This window comes from Nanorana parkeri, unplaced genomic scaffold, assembly GCF_000935625.1.
Source record: "Nanorana parkeri isolate BGI_ZX_2015 unplaced genomic scaffold, ASM93562v1 scaffold347, whole genome shotgun sequence".
In the NCBI taxonomy this organism is placed as follows: Eukaryota; Metazoa; Chordata; class Amphibia; order Anura; family Dicroglossidae; genus Nanorana; species Nanorana parkeri.
Genome location: NW_017306615.1, coordinates 608579 through 625723, shown reverse-complemented (window position 1 = coordinate 625723; position 17145 = coordinate 608579). Strand labels below are relative to the sequence as shown.

Below are 17145 nucleotides of genomic sequence, written 5' to 3'. Positions count from 1 at the left end.
GGTCTTTATTACAGGAGGGGGCGGAGACGAGACCAGTCACCCTGCACAAGGAGAGAGAGCAGCAGTGAGCGGTCTTTATTACAGGAGGGGGCGGAGACGAGACCAGTCACCCTGCACAAGGAGAGAGAGCAGCAGTGAGCGGTCTTTATTACAGGAGAGGGGGCGGAGACGAGACCAGTCACCCTGCACAAGGAGAGAGAGCAGCAGTGAGCGGTCAGGAAGCAGAGCCTGCCTATGTAATCAGCAAACATGGCTACCCCGATGTACATATGATTACAAAGTAAAAACACGTATTAGGTGACACACAACACGCTCCCCGTCATGTATGTAACCTAACATAAGACAACACTGCCCCTTAGTCTCCCTTGAATGGGGTGGAGGGGCGAGGTGTTCAGGGGCGGACGCATCCCATGTGCCAGGGCTGTGATGTCACGGCCGTCCCGGAGCTGAATGGCGATTATTCCGCGACATTTCTGCTGGCTCGGCAGGATGGAGTTTGCAGCGGCTTAACAAAGAGCTGTGCTGGCAGCCGTGATACAATCCCTCCCGCCGTGCCTGACTCAGGAGCTCCGCCATCAGCACCGGCCCGTCACCGGCCCATCCGCATCCTCACCGGGCCGCCTCTGCCAGGTAACCCTGCGTCGCCATCGCTTCATTTAAAGTGGACCTGTCAGCAGATATGTGTTTATTATGTTCGGTCCGCGCATGCTGAAATAATGTCACAGGGACACCACCAGGACCTCTCACAGACATCACAGGACTCCCCCTGGCAATGCCTTCATCTGCTCCTCTGTCCAGAAGGACGGCACCATCTTTGTTCAGGCATCATCCTGCGGCAGCAGCTACTTCCTGCCGGCTCAGAGATGAGACAAGCATGTAAATCTTGTTCAGAAATGTCTGACACAGATCAGCCCCTCCTGCTTTTCCCTTCTCTTTGCTGCTCTTCCTTTTAAATCCTCATGTCTTCTCATGCTGGGGGAGAACTTCCCTTTGCAGCTGACTGCCTCTTCCTGTAGTGCTGGCTCAGGTTACAAATCTATACACCATGTATCTATTCATGAGACAAGGCAGTCAGCTGCAAAGGGAAGTTCTCCCCCAGCATGAGAACAGATACAGATTTAAAAGGAAGAGCAGCAAAGAGAAGGGAAACAACCATGGATTACAGTAAGGCGCACATTACAGTATTGGTTTATGTTAAAAAATCTGAGGGCTTAATGTCACTTTAAAGAAGCACTCCAGGGAGGCAGAGTTCATCCTTGCAGAGGGGCGACACCCAGCACTGGAAGGGTTAACGGCTCATTTTGTCTGGGGGGGGGGGGAATAAATACTCACCTGATCTTCAGTCCCACTTGGCTGCTAGACTGGTCCCCGCAGCGTCTTCTCCCCTGAGCTCCGGCAGTCCAAGGACCCGTGATGTCATCACATGTGATGGAGATCCATTGGCTTGCATTAGACGTGAGGACGGCGAGGGATGTACCGCAGAACCTTCCATTCAGAGCTGTGCTCGCAGTTCCTCCTTTCCACCACTAGATGTCCCCGATGTTATACAACTGACTTACCACTGAGCCCAGGATGCCATGGACCAGCCCCTGGGGCGGAGTCATTATGTAGCCTGTCACGGAGCAGCCCCTGGGGGTGGAGTCATCCTGTAGCCTGTCACAGAGCAGTCCCTGGGGGTGGAGTCATCAAGTAGCCTGTCACAGAACAGCCCCTTGGGGGTGGAGTCATCATGTAGCCTGTCATAGAGAAGCCCCTGGGGGTGGAGTCATTATGTAGCTTGCCAAAGAACAGCCCCTGGGGGTGGAGTCATCATGCAGCCTGTCATAGAGCAGACCCTGGGGGGGTGGAGTCATCATGCAGCCTGTCTTGGACCAGCCCCCTGTGGGCGGAGTCACCATGTAGTCTGGGCATTACTGCTCTGTGAGTACTGTTTAGTGCAGTTGTAGAGAGGATGTGGGGAGCCATCAGAGAACCCGGGGAGCAAGCCGAGGACCCAGGGAGCCATCAGAGGACCCGGGGAGCCATCAAAGGACCTATCAAAAGGACTGTTGATGCCATCGAAAGACCCGGGGAGCCATCGGAGGACCCAGAAAACCATCAGAGGACCCGGGGAGCCATCGCAGGGCCCAGGAAACCATCAGAGGGCCACGTGGAGCCATCGGAGGGCCCAGGAAACCATCAGAGGGCCACGTGGAGCCATCGGAGGACCCAGGAAACCATCAGAGGACCCGGGGAGCCATCGGAGGGCCCAGGAAACCATCAGAGGACCCGGGGAGCCATCGGAGGGTTTGGGGGACACACTTATGGATGTGGCGTTGTGCCAGAAGTGGCATTTTTGGTGCATTGGCAGCCCACTCATTGTAAAGGAAAGGCCTAAACACAACGCACGGCAACGCACGCACGGGGCAAATCATCCCTAAACCACGGAATGGCTCGCGTGGCAACTACACGTGTTGTATGTTATCATACATGAAGGGGAGTTTTTGGAAGCCGGTACTAAAATACATCCGGTGACTCCCACCTGAAAATGCAGCTTGCCCGGCTTCATCGCTCCCCCACGCCGACTCTGGTGATCCAAAAAGTACCGTCCAAAAAGAAAGTGATGGGAAGTCTTAAGTGTTACAGTTGTCACCAAGACAGGAGCGGAGGGGAAATCTATCAACGGGGACACCTGTTTGAGCAGGGGTGGGCAAATCCGGGAATTTAACTACAATTCCCATCATGCCTCTGGAAGTCATGCCTGTAACTGTCAGTCTTGCCATGCCTCATGGTACTTGTAGTTCCACAGCAGGAGGGCAGGAGTTGTAGAGTGACAACTAAGACTTTCTGAGAGGTCTCCCCTCACTTCCTGTTGTGTCCTTGGTACAGGAAGTGAAGGGAGATATTCCCACTTGGACATGTTGGTCTTTATCCATAGGGAGCAGTGGTGATAGGAGTGGGTTCTCCAGCTCTTCCTGAGTGGGGCAAAGTGATGGGAAATGAAACATGCTACTGTTGTCACCAGTACAGGAACAGAGGGAAAATCTTCTCACGGGGACACCGGAACTGGAGCCAATATACATTTAGGGAAATTTCTTCTGGGGGGGGGGAGAGGTTAACGGCTCATTTTTTTTTACAGTAATAATGTGACTTCTTAGCATGCATGTACCCCGCCCTGCGCCCCGTTTTGTCCCAATTAGCGCCCGTTCTCGCCCGCCCTGCACCCCGTTTTGCCCCATTGGCACCCTTCTTGCTCCCCTGTCGGTCCCAGTCCACACTCTCCGCCCACAGTGGGCGGGCACTGTTCCTTGGCAGCCAGTAATAGGCGATGGATTATAATGAGGAAGAAATGAGACAGGTGTACGGCAGGATGGAGCGGCGCGATGATTGGTTGCCGAGTATTTGGGTTGTAATATTGATGGGCGTGGCTTAGGGGAGGAGAGTTAGGGGTTGGTCAGGACTTGGAGTGTGCAGGGGAGGGGGGCGCGGCCGGCGGAACCAGCATGGTGCTGGAGTTCTTAGAAGTGGGCGAGTCAAGCGGTGTGCCGGGGCGTGGTATAGATGGTCGGGGCAGTGGCGTGCTATTGGAGTCCTGTGGAGTGGGCGGGGTCAGGAGATCACTGGCTGAGTGGTGTGTGCCAGAGGGAGAAGAGTCTCGCTATGCGGGGTCTGTGCTGCTGTCAGTGTCAGTGTGCCCTCCCGGGTCTGTGTGTGTGTGATACTGTGCGGGGTGTGTGTGTGTGACACTGTGCGGGGTGTGTGTGTGTGATACTGTGCGGGGTGTTGTGTGTATCACTGTGCGGGCTCTGAGTGTGTGTGTGACACTTTGCGGGGGTGTGTGTATCACTGTGCGGGCTCTGAGTGTGTGTGTGACACTTTGCGGGGGTGTGTGTATCACTGTGCGGGCTCTGAGTGTGTGTGTGACACTGTGCGGGGTCTGTGTGACACTGTGTGGGGTGTGTGTGTGACACTGTGTGGTGTGTGTGACACTGTGTGGGGTGTGTGTGACACTGTGCGGGCTCTGTGTGTGTGACAGCGATCACCTCTTCAGCATTGTGGAGGAGCCTTCTATTGAGTCCCAGCCTGGAGAGTAATGGTGAGTCAGTGTCGGGGGCTTGTGACCACATAGTGTCCAACAGTGCAGTGCTGTGTGTCAGTGTGCAGTGTTCTGTGTCAGTGTGCAGTGCTCTGTGTCAGTGTTCTGTGTCAGTGTGCAGTGCTCTGTGTCAGTGTGCATCGCTCTGTGTCAGTGTGCAGTGTTCTGTGTCAGTGTGCAGTGTTCTGTGTCAGTGTGCAGTGTTCTGTGTCAGTGTGCAGTGCTCTGTGTCAGTGTGCAGTGCTCTGTGTCAGTGTACGGTAGTGTAGGACAGCTGCAGTATATGTTGGTGTTTGTATACAGTAGAGTCAGCTCAGTGTGCAGTTTGAAGGACCCGGGGGAAGTTCTTGCTGGCGGTGTGATCTTGTTACATTGTGCATCATTGTGGCACAGCGTAAGTCCACGTTTGTCTGTGTAAAGTTCTGGCGCCGTATAAGTCCTTTATAATAATAACACCCAGACATATTATACTGCTGACTGTGCATCATCCAGTGACCGCGCAGCACTAGTGACCGCGCAGCACTGTCCCCCCAGAGCCTCTGATCTTCATTCGGGACAGTGCAACGATGACAGTGACAGGACAGTGGAACCGTCAGTGACGCTCCGCCGCAGCGACAGCTCAGTGAACCTATCAGTGTGCAGTATTGTATAACTGTACTTGTGTTGGCGTGACCAATCTCTGCCCACTACTACCTGTGATTGGGTAGAAATGATGTTGTCACGTGACACCTGCGATCAGTTGTCGCACTGGTGAATGCTTGTGAACATGTCAGTGTGTAGCAGTAAGTGATGGTGAAGCTGTAACGGTGTAATAATTGGTATTCCTCGACTGACGGTCATATTTTTGGCTGTAATAGGAAACAGTTGTGAGCCGGTGACGTTAAACAACGTGCACAATCGTATCGTAGAGAACAACAATAATATTTCTGGTTGTTTGTCATGTCCGGGGGGAACAATCATCATAATCCGTAATGGGATCATAGAGATCAACATGAATACTTCTGGCTGTTGTTGTGTATCGAGGAACAATCGTATTGAAGGAAATCGTGCATTCCGCTTGTCGTGTTTTTAAATAAAGCTGGACGTACTGGAGTTAACGCAAGGAGGGGACTGAATCGCTGACATATTGGTGGGGGACCCCCCTCGGTGCGATGACAGGCACTCCGATCCGTCATTAACACGTAGCTGTGGGCGGCGAGTGACGGGTGCTCGGTGACTGCTGGGACCGCCGATGGTTGACAGATGGTGTGTGTGTGGTCAGTCTGACAGCTGGGTGACCCCGCCTCCCCTCCCCCCTCCCTCGGGGAGACTCACACTTGCACTAGTGGCGATTTGTTGCACGTGCCATTCACTTTTTCTCCCGATGACCCCCAGGCACCGGTGCCGTTGTCACTGACTGGGGAGGGACAGAAGAGGATTAGAGGTCGTATTACAACTCAGGGCGGCCGGCAGGTGACGTTGGATGTGATGGTGTCACACCTGCGGGTTGTGGAGCCACAAGTGGATTGAGCTGGATGCTGGACGGAGGCGCACGGGATGAGGTGAGCCAATGACTGCTGCAAAGGTGAGCCGCGGGATGAGATGAGGTGAGCCGAGCCAATGACTGCTGCAGGTTGGGATACAGATTGAACGCTGGTCACAGATTTGATTGTAATGTGTGATGTGATTTCAGGGGTCGGCATAGGAATTGTACAATCTCCTTTGGATCTACCAACAGCTATGTAGTGCAAGGGGCCGGTCTGATTGGATAGGTTGGGTAGGTCCTGGCACTTCGTAGATCTGGTCATTCTCAAGGTGCCCACACGCCTTGCGATAATCGTGCGATAATCGCAGGAAATCCCGAGATCGTACGATTATCGCAAGGTGTGTGGAAGGCGTGAGACCGTTTCTACTGTAAGGTCGTACGACTTTTATCTTAGGAACATGATGGAAAACCAGCCGAGAATCGTACGATTGTCGGCGGGTGTGTGGTGTGTTCGTAAGAGAAATGCCGCCGGGCCGGTGTGCGCAAGCGCACACTGCCCGTTCAGCGTTGTGGTCATCGGAAGCCCGCCCCTCGGCAGGGTGGGCTTCCGATTATCGCAAGTACGATCTGCGATTTTTTTTAATGTTTTTTTTATTTAGTATTTTTATTACATGAGTATACTTTTATTATTACTATGGTCAGATTGTACGTTTTTTCAAATTACCTTACAACCATCTCAAGACAAAAGTCTTTCGATGGTTGTAAGGTCTGTGGCCAGCTTAGGGGAGATTGTATGGCCAGATTGTAACGTACGTGGTGACCCTAAAGGTGCCCCCCTACACCTTGTAAGCTAATTAAAAGCTCGTACGATTAGCCCATCTTGGACAGGCAGAACGTACTTGCGATTATCGAAAGCCCACCCCGCTGAGGGGCGGGTTTCCGGTGACCGCAATGCTGAACGGGCAGTGTGCGGGTGCGCACACCTGGCCCGTTCCGCAATTGTCTAACAGGCACGCCACCAACCCGCCGACAATCGTACGATTCTCGGCGGGTTTTCTAGCATGCTTGGTCGACAAAGGACGTGCGATCGTACAGTAGCAACGGTCGCACGCCTTCCATCAACCTGCTGATTATCTTAGGATGGCGGGATTTCCCGCGATTATCGTACGATAATCGTACAGTGTATGGGCACCTTTAGTCTAAAAAGTGATTTCTGCATTGTTTGCCGATTCTGTGACGGTATCTCACGCGGTGAGTTTTTAACATTTTTTTGGGTGATCGTAAATCTGCCTGTTTGTGTTTGGCGCGGTCGTTTCGGCGCCAAAAAATTGCAATCGCAAATGGTGTTTGTTGTGCGTCTTCCACGCTTGTCACCCCCAAAGACTTAAAAGTCGACTACTGTGTAAGCCCGAAGGATCCGTCGTGGTGGTAATGTGCGCTGTACCGCCACGTGCGTTTCCTGCATTGGGGCAACGTGGCGCTGTTCATCTGAATGTCGCCCTAACGTGTCATGTCGATGCGTTGCAGTGCAATGCAGTGCAAAAAATGCATATTAAGGGTAATAGGTGGCACAGCAACGCACGTTACCGTGTTGCGCCTAGGTGCACGTGCGTCAGCGTGTGTTGCCGCGTGTTGCACTAATCCGAAGTATAAGCTGGACCCTGATATAGATGTTTATACCCCTCGGATGGTATTGTTCTGATACAACGTTACCGGGGGAATAGAGATCAAAGAATGGGGGACGTGCCGCCATGATGATAAACGATTGTGAATGATGTCACCAGCGCACCGAGGATCCTTTTGGAATCACCAAATGCTCATTTTACTGAACAAGTTGTCAGAATGGATACAAGCGCTTCAGGGACCTCACAGGGTCCCTTCATCAGGCTTCAGCATTGACCCGAAGCATCGACCCGAAGCATTGACAAGGCAGAACCGTGATGAAGGGACTCTGCGAGGTGACATTATTCACAATCATCCGATGTATACAGCGCTGCCATCCGCAGTCATTACAAGCACCCTCCCCATCATATGGGATTTCCGGTAAGGAGTGCGACAAGAACTTTTCTGTTATCATGATGATGAACGATTCGGCCCCGTGAGGCACCGGAACCAAAGCGAAAACGGCCGGACCTGATACACGGTGAAGCCGGATCTCTCTGATCCACTTCACATGCAGACCTGAGGATGATTGAACATATTAGACGTTCCCTTTAAGTGGAAACTGATACCAGTAAAATGTTCCGGCATATTCCGTTCTTGTGTTCAGTGCGATGGAAGTTGGTTGTTCTGTGACGTCATTGTGCTCGTGTATTCCGGATCAGTCAGAGATCTCTGGATCCACCTCCGGATAGATCTCACATATCGGTGAATGGGAATCGCTGTCATTTCTGCTTTGTCTTCTCTATCTTTTGTTTCCATTCCTTCTCTTATCTAAAGTGCTTTACAATCTCTCCACCATTACCGGCTGATCCGACTCCGCTTCCTTATCTGCTCCCAAGGAATGTGCGTGTATGCTATGCTTGTATTTTGTGTGTTTTATTTAAATACAGTGTGTGTATATGTGTGAATATTTTATTATTAGTATTGAATAAATATATATATGTTTGTAATTTAAAGGCACATTATATTTATATATTTCTTTTCTTTTACATTGTATTTCTTTTATTCCTCTTTCTGTGGATCTGGGGTGGTATCCGTCTCCTCGGCGTTTGAACCGCACGAGGAAACAAGGGATTATGAAAAGTAGGGGGCCATATTTCTTGCCGAGTGTCCTCCACCGGCAAATGGCACAGCTGCATATAGTCTCACCACAACGCTGTGGCCTGATTTGGTAGTTAGTCACCCCTGTGACCAGACTTTTTTTTTGCATTTCAAATTTCAATTTTTGTTTGTTTTTTGCCATCTGTGTCTCATTAGAGAAATTTCCCTTCACTTCCTGTCCTGTAAGCTCAACAGGAAATGAGAGGATACCTTTCCAGTGTGAGGGGAATTCATTTCCCATGTGTTCCTGTTCAGGTGGCAACTCAACATTTTGGATCGTCCTGTCTTTCATTCCTGGTGACATCGGTGATTGGAGCTGATCACAGCAAAGCATGTGCATTAGTGCGCATGTGCGATAGCATGAATGGGCACTGAAACTTTATTCACTGTTTCATTGAAAAGCAAACTAGTGCAAGCTCTGCTGTAAAGTTTGCACATATTCTTAACAAGCAGCATTGGAACTCTTCAACAATCCATCACTGACCTCTCTAGCTTTTTGTATCGTGGAGTAATTAATTCTCAAACATCACTACATAGACTCCTTCCCTCGATAAGAGTCTACAAGCACTTGCTGTTACATTGTAGAGCTGGCAGGCTGCCAAGTTTCTGCTTCCATAGAGAATAAAGGGGGAGGAGTCGGGATTTCGGGCCTCGGTTGTGAGTTTTGAAGATTAATTGCTCTACAATGCCTATAGTTACAGAGGTGAGTGGGGGCTTGTCATGGAGTCATTGTTCACAATATAGAAATACTATAAAAGTGCATAGTCTGGGTATAGGTTCAGAATGAAAACTAGACATGCAAACATGCTGGGTAGGAGCTCGGAGGTGCCGGTATGTACCTTCAGTTTTATTCCAGAGCCCCCGGGGGGGCCCCTGAAATGCAACTTCCCCAATATGCACATGTCAACCTGAAGCTCTGACCTCAGGGCTCTGGATTTCCTCCTTTTTCCATCCTCCATGTGATGGACGGGTTCAACCACCAATAGCGAGGTGTCAGGGGGCGTGTGCCACAGCTCTGACTCATGAGCTTCAAGTCGAGATTTGCATATCATGCACCTTATATTTCAAGGCTCAAAACGCAATGCTTTCCCCTCATACCCGCAAGCCTTATGTAGCCCATGCTTACATATTAGTCCCAGGACAATGTCGCCCTTCACATAGTGAATGAAGACTAATAAAGACCAGGTAGTCCCCCCCAAAAAAAATCTTTATTGGCTTTCACAAATGGCAACAAGACCATATGCACAACCAATGCGTTTCGGGGGGACAGGAATCCCGCCTTCGTCAGGGTTTAACCAATGGACAGCAGGGCACCGATAGACTGGAAACGTACAGACCCTGCACACAATCTTCCATGAAGATGACCCCAAAAATGCGTTGGCTGTGCATATCTTCTTGTGGCAATTTGTGAAGCCAATAAAGTTTTTTTTGCACTCTTTTTTTTTTGGTTGTAAATCTTCATTCACACAACTTTCCCATTCTGCCGTCCTCTCCCTCTGTAGCTCCCCCATTTTGTGAAGAGCTGCTGGAACAGAGCCAGCAGGCCCAAATATTGTTCCTTTTCCGGTCATAGACCAGGGGTAGGCAACCTCGGCACTCCAGCTGTCCAATGAGGCATTGCAGGATTTTTAAAGCCACCGGCATGACTCCTGGAGGCATGATGGTATTTGTAGTCCCTGCACAGCCGGAGTGCTGAGGTTGCCCACCCCTGCTGCAGACGCTCATTAGAAGTCTGCACATCGGTATTTCACTGGTATCGTCAAGCAAGTTTGGCGCTTGTCTCTCGTGTCCGGGTGTTCAGAGCTGGTTACCCTGGAAACCTCAGTTCCATATTTCCTCCGTGTATCCAGGTATATAGATATCATCCAAACGGGAAGTGCTGAGGACCCTAGGACTACAAACATCTCCCTCCCTCCTCTTCTCTGCAACAGGAGCGTCCTACAGCCCACCAAGATAGCTGGGAACAATGTAACTGATAACAGCACAGGAAGTTATCGGCTCTCCGGATTTCTGGCGGGATCTTCAGACATTTTTTGTACTTATTGGGCAAATTTGACAATTGTGTATTCAACGGACCTCAAGGGAGCAAATTAGAGGAGTTCAATGTGGGGGTGTACATGCCCTTTAAGAGCGACCTGAGGAGTGTTTATGGCGATTTGTATTTTCCGATGGTGTCTGAGACTTGTGTTGGCTCATAACAGAGCGCAGGATGTAACACGAGTTCCCATTGTCTCCTATCCGTGGAAAGATCTGGCTGCCCTTGAGGAAAGGTGAAGCACTGGCTCAGAGGTACTGCCAGAAAAACATGGAGGCAGAAAAACAATGCCAAAAGGTGAGGCCGACCTCCGCCGCCTACAGGTTCTAGTGAGGGGAGGATCGGCTTAAAGTGTACCTGTCAGAAGACATGTTGTTCATGCTCAGTCCATGCAACAATGTAACTCTTCCAGGTATGTATTACCTCTCACAGAGATCACAGGACTCCCCCTGACAATGTCTTCTCTCTACAGAAGGACGGCACCATCTTTGTTCAGGCGTCATCCGTGGTCACAATCTACTTCCTGGACTGAGATGTCAGCTCAGAGATGAGACATAATTCATTATTTATTACTATATATACACTATATTGCCAAAAGTATTGGGACCCCCCTCCAAATCATTGGATTCAGGTGTTCCAATCACCTCCATGTGCTCAGGTGTATAACATCACGCACCTCGGCGTGCAGACGCTTCTACAAACATATGTGAAGGAATGGGTCGCTCTTTACCTCACAAATGGTTCAACATTCCCATAGACACACTCCTAAACCTTGTGGACGCCTTCCCAGAAGAGTTGAAGGTTCCAATACTGAACCCTACAGACTAAGACTGGGGTGCCATTAAAGTTCATGTGCGTGTAAAGGCGTCCCCATACTTTTGGTAATATAGTGTGTATGTGTATATCTATAGAACGGCGTCATCAAATCACTTTTTATCAAAGCTGCGATACGGTCGGCTTCGGTTGTCTCTTCTTGATAGATGTCATTTCGCTTGGATGTCATTCTCCTCTTTTCGATCTGTTGGCTGTTACATTATGATGGTTGGTCCCCCCTCCCCCCGCATGGTGCATGTTTACCAGCAGAGCGCACACAGATCTTTGCGTCAGGCCAATGCCATTCCAGCTATGAGCCGCTCTGCGTGTCGGGTGTCCCGCGCAACCTCATCTGTGCAATGTGTGGCTGGGGATCTATGGGGGACGCTGGCTGCCTGCCAGGGCTCCTGGGTGTGTAATGGTAGACGGAGGAATGAGAGGCTCATAACTTACTTCAATGGGAGGGAACGGAGGCTGGATGCCTCTCCTAGGACATTGTGATACATGGCACGGAGGTCACATGACATCAGCTTAAAGGAGAACTCTGGGAAAATCACAAACCTCCCTTTGCATTCGGGTGACCCCGGCATGGCAACGCTTAAGTAAATTGTCTGGGGGGGGGGGTCACCGGCCTAGATCCTCAGCCCTGCTGCACAACTAGGCCGGTCCCCACAGCCTCTTCTTCCCCGGGATCCGGTGGTCTAAGCCCCGCTGACATCATCAGGTCTGTTCTAAGGCGGCTTTACACTATTTAAAGTGAATCCATAGACAAAACATTTGGGAGGTGAACGGGCCTTCTTATTTTTTGCTGTCCCCACTGAGTAGATTTCACTTCCTGTCCCGGAGACACAATAGGAAGTCAGTAATAGGAATATATTGATGGGAGTCACCTCTATAGCTGTCAGGGTCTTTTTTTTATGCCACATGGGACTTATAGTACCTCAACAGCTGGAGTGCCGAGGTTGCCTACCGCGTAGATCGGGAGGGCCCTCCTTGCACCTCTTCTGGGAGTGTCTGCTTAGTGTCTGTGCTGTCCCAGCTCTTCGATCCCTCCCTTCAACCCCCTACATAACCTTACATGTAGCTGGTGGGGGAGGAGCGAAGGGGAATACTATAGAGCAGGGGTAGCCAAACTGCGGCCCTCCCAGATGTGGTGCAACTGCAAATCCCATGATGCATCTCTCTCCGGGAGTCATGTCTGTGGCTGTGAGAATCTTGCAATGCCTCATGGGATTTGTAGTTCCACCACAGCTGGAGGACCGGAGTTTGGCTACCTCTGCTATAGAGTGACAGCTCTGGGGCTGCTGACGTCACATCCAAGATGGCGGCACCCAGCGTCCGTCTCCGAGCTTTCCGACGTTTGGGATTTTAAAGGGAAATAACATAAATAAAAGACCTTCCATTGTAATCTTATGGGAAGATTGTTGTTGAGGTGAATGATGCGGTGACAGGGTCTCTTTAAGGAGTAGAAAGCACGCCATCAGCTGCGGTCGCAGGGACGTCCGGTCCCCCCCGCCACCAAAATAGCCGTCCGGTGTCACTCAGGATGTCTCTCGCGTTCCCCACCGCAGCGTGGACCAGAGTCACATTACAGGGTTAGGTTACGCCGGCTCCTCTTGCAGCTTGGCATGCTCGGCGAGCGTCGTATTCGCTTCACTCGGCGTAGTGATAGTCTGCAGCCTCACCGCGAGCTTCCCGAGCCCTCGTCTGTGGCCGTCCGGATAAAAATCACCCCGGTGTCAGCAAGCGACAAAGGTGAATTGCGCATATCACGCATGAGGGCATGGCAACGCGAACGTTGGACTAGGTACCCGTCCACGAAGGATTTAATAGTTCGTTGATGGTCGATTCTGCACGGTCACGTGACTTTCTGGAAATGGCGAATGGTCTGATTTTACCGCGGACGGCGACTTGAAAAACCGCGCTCATTTCACTAAGCTGTGTGCCATACGAATGATCATTGCCGGCCGTGGGACTCCTATTCAGATCATTACCACGTGGTAAATAACGATCGGTATCGCTTAGTGCATTGAGGCTGGTGGTCCGGATTCATCAAACGACGCTTAAAGGGTACGTACACCCGACCGATGAACCGCTCTTATTTGGATCTTTCTGCTCTGTGAAATACACCACTGAAAGTGTCCGAGGATACCTGTTGATCCCGCCAGAAATCTCAGCTGGTAGCTAAATAAATGATAAATGCACTGTTATTTGTAACATTGTTTTCCAGCGATCTCTGAGGACTACCGAACCCCCTCCCCTCTCTGAATCTATAGAGAAACAGCACTGGGACCCTAAGACAGGACTACATGACACCTACCCCTCTCTGTTATGGAGAAGAGGAGGTGTCATGTAGTCTTATCTTAGGCTCCTCGTGCTGTTTCTCCATAGATACCATATGGTGAGCGTTGTCACCCTAGGACAGGAAATGTATCACTGGCAGGATCACCAGGTGAAGGGAAAATGAGCACTTAGGGCATGCTAAAGTGGCATCTCAGTATCATCTTTGTAATTTTAGCATGCCCTAAGTGTTCTGTAGCACGGCTTTGCATCTTGATGAATCACGGCCAACAACTTTGAATGTCTGTCTTTCCTATGTATGTATTTATAGAGTGTGTGTGTGTGTGTGTATATATATGTATATACACTGTGTCCCCCCCCCCCCTCCCCACAGAATTAATGTTTCAGGGGGTTGTGGATGTCAGGGATTGTGGTGGTGAGATCTCTGTGCATGGATCTGGCACAGTCTGGTAATACTTATATTGACACCTTAAAACTGATCTCCGGGCACTTTACATATATTCCCCGATAGCCACCAAGTATATAACTCCGCTTTGTGTGCAGCAAAAGCATGTAAAAAAACAGATATTACCATGTAGAGGTAGCAGTGACATCATCACTGTGCTGTACATAGAAATAGCTGAGCTGTGGGACGGACCCAGCAGGCCCCTCCCACTACAGGAGGGGGCAGAGACCAGACCAGTCACCCTGCACAAGGAGAGAGAGCAGCAGTGAGGGGTCTTTATTACAGGAGGGGGGCGGAGACAAGACCAGTCACCCTGCACAAGGACAGAGAGAGCAGCAGTGACTGGTCTTTATTACAGGAGGGGGAGGAGACAAGACCAGTCACCCTGCACAAGGACAGAGAGAGCAGCAGTGACCGGTCTTTATTACAGGAGGGGGGCGGAGACAAGACCAGTCACCCTGCACAAGGACAGAGAGAGCAGCAGTGACCGGTCTTTATTACAGGAGGGGGGCGGAGACAAGACCAGTCACCCTGCACAAGGACAGAGAGCAACATTGACCAGCCTTATTATAGGAAGCTCCAAGTTTCTGAACAGATCTCGCCAAGATTCAGAACGAATACACAGGACTCTGTATGAGGACAATATTGGATTATATTGGGGTTCAGCTTTGAGCAAAGTGCATTGACCTGCAGTGACCAATCCTAACTCATCATTTGCTGCTGTAAGGCAAGGCAACTGAAATCTGGTTGCTATGGGTCACTGTGGTTGTCATGGGTGTGCAGTATGGAGTCTCTATGTATAGCGATGGCTGTCAGTGGATACATTGTATTATATTGTATTGTATTATATTATACTGAGTGTCGTCTGTTCTTGTATTGCAGATTGTATATGAGATTCTCCCGGAGTGCGGAGAGCCCGGAGTCGGATCTATGTAACGCCGGACTGTCAGTCCCCGAAACACCACCTACCACCAGGTATGACGTATCCATCATCTCCCCTCTGCTCCGTCCTATGTATTTATTTCCACCCGGAGGGCCTCTTTCTGTGTGTTGAGTCGCCTCCATAGACTGACATTGTGAGCAGCAGAGCACAACCATTGTGCAGCACTGCCAAGGACCAATGTATGGTAGGTGGGTAGGTGATGAGCCAATATGGCCGCCCTGTAACTAGGTGTTGCATTAGACAAGGTGATTTGCTTTTTTCAGCAGTTTGTAATTTAAAAATGGCGCCTGCACGAGAGGAGGTGCATGACCTGATCGGTGGGCCGACGGAGGAGAAGGAAGAAGACTCATGAGATGAGGTGACGCCATGCGCCTCATCTCGTACATGCGCCATACGACATTATTCTGCTGTCAGAATACCTGAATGATGACTGCAACTTGATTGGCTGCTTTCACTTTTCAGGAACGGCTGCTTTAAGAAAAATCAATTGAAAAATGGACTTATCAAACGGAGGCGGGCCAATGGGGCCACATACTGCTTAAGTTTCAGCAGGACTCAAAATTCAAGCAGTGTGTGGCCAGCTTAAATATGAGCGTAACATGAAACATATATAACACAGGTTCTGGCCTGCCGCTTCATCTTCTGATCCTTTAGTAAATATCAGATGAACAGTTCACATCATAAACACGATAACGAGCTTCAGATACACATGCCCTAGTCAGCTAACCCGTTTCAGCCACTCATGGCCCTAGTCAGCTAACCCGTTTCAGCCACTCATGGCCCTAGTCAGCTAACCCGTTTCAGCCACTCATGGCCTTAGTCAGCTAACCCGTTTCAGCCACACAAGGCCTTAGTCCCCTAATGCGTTTCAGCCACACATGGCCTTAGTCAGCTAACGCGTTTAAGCTGCACATGCCCTTAGTCATCAAAGGTGTTTGAGCCGCACATGCCCTTAGGCGGGATATCTACTCTATTTGAGCCTGATAAATTCCTGTGCTCCTGCCTGTGCTGCTCTCTTCAGTCAGTCACATTGTTGTCAGCTTTGTCCGAAGGCCTTAGTCAGCTAATGTGTTTCAGCCACTCAAGGCCTTATTCAGCTTTCTTGTTTCAGCCACACATGGCCTTCGTCAACGTACGCGTTTCAGCCACACATGGCCTTAGTCAGCTAATGTGTTTTGAGCCACTCTTGGCCCTAGTCAGCTAATACGTTTTGGCCACACATGGCCTTTGTTAGCTTATGCATTTCAGCCATACATGGCCTTAGTCAGCTAACATGTTTCAGCCACACATGGCCTTAGTCAGCTAACATGTTTCAGCCACACATGGCCCTAGTCAGCTAATGTGTTTCAGCCACTCTTGACCTTAGTCAGCTTTGGCCATACATGACCTTAGTCAGCTAACTAAGCATGACTAAGGCCATGTGTGGCTGAAACGCTTTAGCTGGTTACGATGAGAACTTTTCATCTGATATTTAATAAAGAACGGGAACATGCGTGCCGCAGCCTGGGTGCTCCTTGTTGCTCGTTGAGGCGGATGGAGCCTTTCCTGAGCACCAGTGATTCCCAATCCATGCACAGTATCGGGCTACTGGTTGAGCGGTATTTCCAGTGCTGTTTTCTGTAACGTGAAAGAGAACCTTTAGAAGCATCCAATGCAGGCAACGCATTTCGGGGAAGGGGCTCCCCCTTTTTTAGGGCGTGAGTACTAAAGGACACGAATTCAGATTTAGGAGTCTCCGTAATAAACATTTCAAAAGACTTTTTAAGCGACGAGAATGTTTTTACTCGGCGCCTTTTAAGTGTGCTCCGCAATGGACTCCGCAGCGTCGCTGAATAGCGTTACAGCGGCAATAATTGCCTCTCCTCATCCTACGAGCCGCTAACAATCGCGCTCCAGAAATAATTCAATTACAGCACTTATGTCATGAAAGGCGCAGCGCTCCGAAGATTGGGGGGGGGGGAGCACAATGTCACCGCCAGCTTTCCGCACTCGAGAGGAGAAAGCTTTCTTTATAAGTGACTCCTACTCAGTTCTGTGGAAGCGCGGCGTCTGTCAGATCCGTACAGAATGTGTCAGGGGGAACGCTCTGCCAGCCTCCCACTGGCTGCCGGGATCGGGGGGAGGACAACACACAGGCTGCAGTTGTTCTCCTGAACATGGGGCATTGTCCCCGGGCGCCGAGCGGCGACCAACCTTGCCCACGGCACAGTGCACAATCAACAATGATTTGCGGGGCTTTGTTTGGAAGTTTCAGCCAATTAATAGGGGGTATGCACAGCCTGATATAGGAGAAGGATGAGAGGAT

General features: G+C 50.4%; 1 protein-coding gene across 1 annotated transcript in view; it reads left to right on the top strand.

Annotated features, from left to right (window-relative positions):
• Nucleotides 1–5523: 5523 nt before the first annotated feature.
• Nucleotides 5524–17145, top strand: part of SEC14L5 (SEC14 like lipid binding 5) — a 49032-nt gene continuing 37410 nt past the window's right edge. The window contains exons 1-2 of the mRNA XM_018558585.1: nucleotides 5524–5616; nucleotides 14780–14872. The gene's annotated coding sequence lies outside the window, so the exon portion shown is untranslated. The remainder of the gene's footprint in view (nucleotides 5617–14779; nucleotides 14873–17145) is intronic.